This window comes from Gymnodraco acuticeps, unplaced genomic scaffold, assembly GCF_902827175.1.
Source record: "Gymnodraco acuticeps unplaced genomic scaffold, fGymAcu1.1, whole genome shotgun sequence".
NCBI lineage: Eukaryota > Metazoa > Chordata > Actinopteri > Perciformes > Bathydraconidae > Gymnodraco > Gymnodraco acuticeps.
The window spans coordinates 202,819-206,782 of NW_022991358.1; positions in this window are offsets into that span (position 1 = coordinate 202,819).

Below are 3,964 nucleotides of genomic sequence, written 5' to 3' on the forward strand. Positions count from 1 at the left end.
TCTGTGTTGCGTTTTGTCTTTTTCTGTCTTTGGTTTCCTTATTTTGTAAAAGTGTTCACCTCCTGTCTTGCCTGTTGGTGTCTGTCTGTTTTGCCTCCCTGATTACCTGATTGTGTTCACCTGGTGCCCCTGTGTTTTCTCCTCCCTCCTCACCTGTCTCTTGTTTGTTTGATTAGTCATGTGTGCATTTAGGTTCTGTGTTTTCTGTTAGTCTTTGTGAGTTCCTTGTTGGTGTTGGACGTTGTTCACTGGGAAGAGTTCTGTCTTTAAACTTTGAAATAAAGGTGTTACGTGCCGTAGTGTTTGTGTGGTCGTGTGGGTGTTTTTCTCTCTCTCCCTCTGACTCCCCAGGTGCAGCCTTGATTGTCCCCAGGTGCAGCCTCTCCCCAGGTGCTCCCAATCCTCAATCAGGGCCTCCATATAGGACAGGAGGAAGGTTGCTGCTTTCTCTCTCCTTCTCATCTGGCTGCATGTGTGCAGCATGTCTCTGTGGGAGACCCAGCATAGTTGTGTGTTGTTTACTGTAAGTTTGTTTTGTAATTGGGCTGGTGAGCCGCCTTACTTATTCACTAATTAAAACCTCACTTAAACTCCTTCAGCATTCAGTTTCCTCTCCTTTTTCTCTCGTCCGGCTATCTTGTGTGTCGCTACTTCCCTTGGTACCCCTAGCTCTACAAGGGAACGTAACAAAAGGTATTTTCTGTTCATCTGCATTTGGGTCCTGCTTGCCTCTCTCAACCCTGACAGAGAATTCTACCGGCAGAAACTCAGCTAAACGCTGCTGTGATTAAACGCCATATTATGTTCCAAACCACATCAAGCATTATTTCTGAAACAGTATGGAGCTCACATTATTTTTTAGTACCTTTATGTCCTTTTTTACACATACTCTCTCCAGTACAGGTTAGCTCTGAGTGTTAGCGATGCTTGCTAATGTAAACAAAGACCATATTACTTCAAAAACACGTCGCATTGTTTCTGATAGCAACGTTTCTGATTGGGCCGTGGGTCCATATTTCAGATGTTACGTCATATCAGACGCAAATCTGGATCAGCTCCGTTGTTCCCTGTTTTTAGAGATTTGGGTACGGAGGAAAAGAGAGAGGGTTTTGTTTCCTGACGCTGCGTGAGTTCCCCGACACACTGGGGACACATTGATGTATAAAATACATCAAAAAGCATAATAGGGGACCTACGATGCGGTCAGGGTCATCACCGTTCCCACCTCGGTGCATTTTGTATTCTGTAAAGCTGGAGACAATGTGCCTATATAAGCCGATACTGCTGAGGCAACGAGGTCGTCCAAGCCATCTCTTGATGTAGGAAATGACAGGTCTCTTTCCAGCTTCTCAACATCGGTGATGGGAACCTCGTAGACCGTCAGAGGCCACATCAGACGGAGGATCAATCCAAACTGCAGGCACCACAGTTTCAAGGTCTTGTTTATGCGAACAAGGCCTTTGATGGGCTCTTGTTTTTTGGGTTTGAACTTCACCCCTGCCTAAGTTATACTGGAATGAAGTTTATCAGGCAACTACTTGGTGAATGTGATGGTTGATGCTCGGGTGGAAGATAAGGAAATGTACTTTAATTTCTGTATTATGCTGCTTTATATTTTCCCTCTACCTTATTTTGGGGGCACAAAGTATACTTTTTACTCTGCATACGTTTGATAAAGGAATTAAGACTAGACATTTTACAGTTGGATTATGCTCGAAAAGCAGTATGTCATCCAATAACAAAAGTGCCCATGTTTAAAGGTCACCTATTATGCAAAATCCAATTCTTCATGTCTCTTCTACATCAACATGTGTCCCCTCTTCTTCACGTCTCTTCTACATCAACATGTGTCCCCTCTTCTTCATGTCTCTTCTACATCAACATGTGTCCCCTCTTCTTCATGTCTCTTCTTCATCAACATGTGTCCCCTCTTCTTCATGTCTCTTCTACATCAACATGTGTCCCCTCTTCTTCATGTGTCTTCTACATCAACATGTGTCCCCTCTTCTTCATGTCTTTTCTACATCAACATGTGTCCCCTCTTCTTCATGTCTCTTCTACATCAACATGTGTCCCCTCTTCTTCATGTCTCTTCTACATCAACATGTGTCCCCTCTTCTTCATGTGTCTTCTACATCAACATGTGTCCCCTCTTCTTTATGTCTCTTCTACATCAACACGTGTCCCCTCTTCTTCATGTCTCTTCTACATCAACATGTGTCCCCTCTTCTTCATGTCTCTTCTACATCAACATGTGTCCCCTCTTCTTCATGTCTCTTCTACATCAACATGTGTCCCCTCTTCTTCATGTCTCTTCTACATCAACATGTGTCCCCTCTTCTTCATGTCTTTCTACATCAACATGTGTCCCCTCTTCTTCATGTCTCTTCTACATCAACATGTGTCCCCTCTTCTTCATGTCTCTTCTACATCAACATGTGTCCCCTCTTCTTCATGTCTCTTCTACATCAACATGTGTCCCCTCTTCTTCATGTCTCTTCTACATCAACATGTGTCCCCTCTTCTTCATGTCTCTTCTACATCAACATGTGTCCCCTCTTCTTCATGTCTCTTCTACATCAACATGTGTCCCCTCTTCCTCATGTCTCTTCTACATCAACATGTGTCCCCTCTTCTTCATGTCTCTTCTACATCAACATGTGTCCCCTCTTCTTCATGTCTCTTCTACATCAACATGTGTCCCCTCTTCTTCATGTCTCTTCTACATCAACATGTGTCCCCTCTTCTTCATGTCTCTTCTACATCAACATGTGTCCCCTCTTCTTCATGTCTCTTCTACATCAACATGTGTCCCCTCTGTGGAAAGAGACTCTGAAAGTTTCAGGAACAAAGATTCTCTCTCTTTTTGATCCATTTCTATAAAAACCTGTCTGAAAATGATCTGATCAGATTTTGGCCACTTTATGATGTCATAACGATATTTGGCTTGAGTAACCATTAGCCAATCAGCAACAAGGTAACCCCCCCCCCCCCCCCCCTTATCACCTGAATCTCCTCCAAGAGCACCATTGAGTTCTTTGTAACCAAATGTCTCTCAGAGGGGCGTGGGGAGCGGCTCCTTATTTTCATCTAAAGTAACAGACAGAGAATCTGCACTTTGGAAACAGGGCTGAAACAGAGGGGATTATGGGTAATGCTGCAATGATCTGTTTGGTGTTTCAGCCAATCAGAGACAGGTTCTGTATATATCTGAGACCTATAATTTATTGATGAAAAACTGTAGGGGACCTTTAATGGCAGCCGACATAGAGAGCAGGAAGACACAATATTGTGTAATCTTAGCAACAAATCTTCATAGTACTCATTTGTAACCGTGTGCAGAATGGAAATCACAACCCTGAGCAATCATCGTGCAAAGTGCCCGTGCCCGTCAGATTGTCTGATCTGTGATTGAACTTGCGGACAGGAAACAACGCAGACAGACTTGATGACTCCCATCATGCCGTTCTGCAGCCGTGTTGATTAGATTACTCTGAGAGCAGAGAGAGAGGAGATGCCCGTTACATCTGTTTGAAGCTTTTCATTATCTGATGGATTCAACAAATCCTCTATTCAACAAAGGTCATCATGAATAGCCCCATGGAGCGATTCCAACACTCAACCTGCACGCACATCTGCACACTTATGTAAATATATTTAACATGTTCATACAAATGCTCAACTTTTTATGATATCCTGTTTCAATAGTTACTTTATCTTTTCATATTTATCACATGTCTACTTACATTATTGTTAATCATCTATGTTGATTTGAGATTTTCTTTTGAACTATTGTACATCTGTATAAGTGTGTATGTATATGTGTGTGTACTGTATGTGTGTGTGTGTGTATGTGTGTGTGTGTGTATGTGTGTGTGTGTGTGTGTTATGTATGTATGTTGGTGTGTGTGTGTGTGTGTGTGTGTGGTGTATTTGTGTGTGTGTGTATATTGTGTGTGTGTAT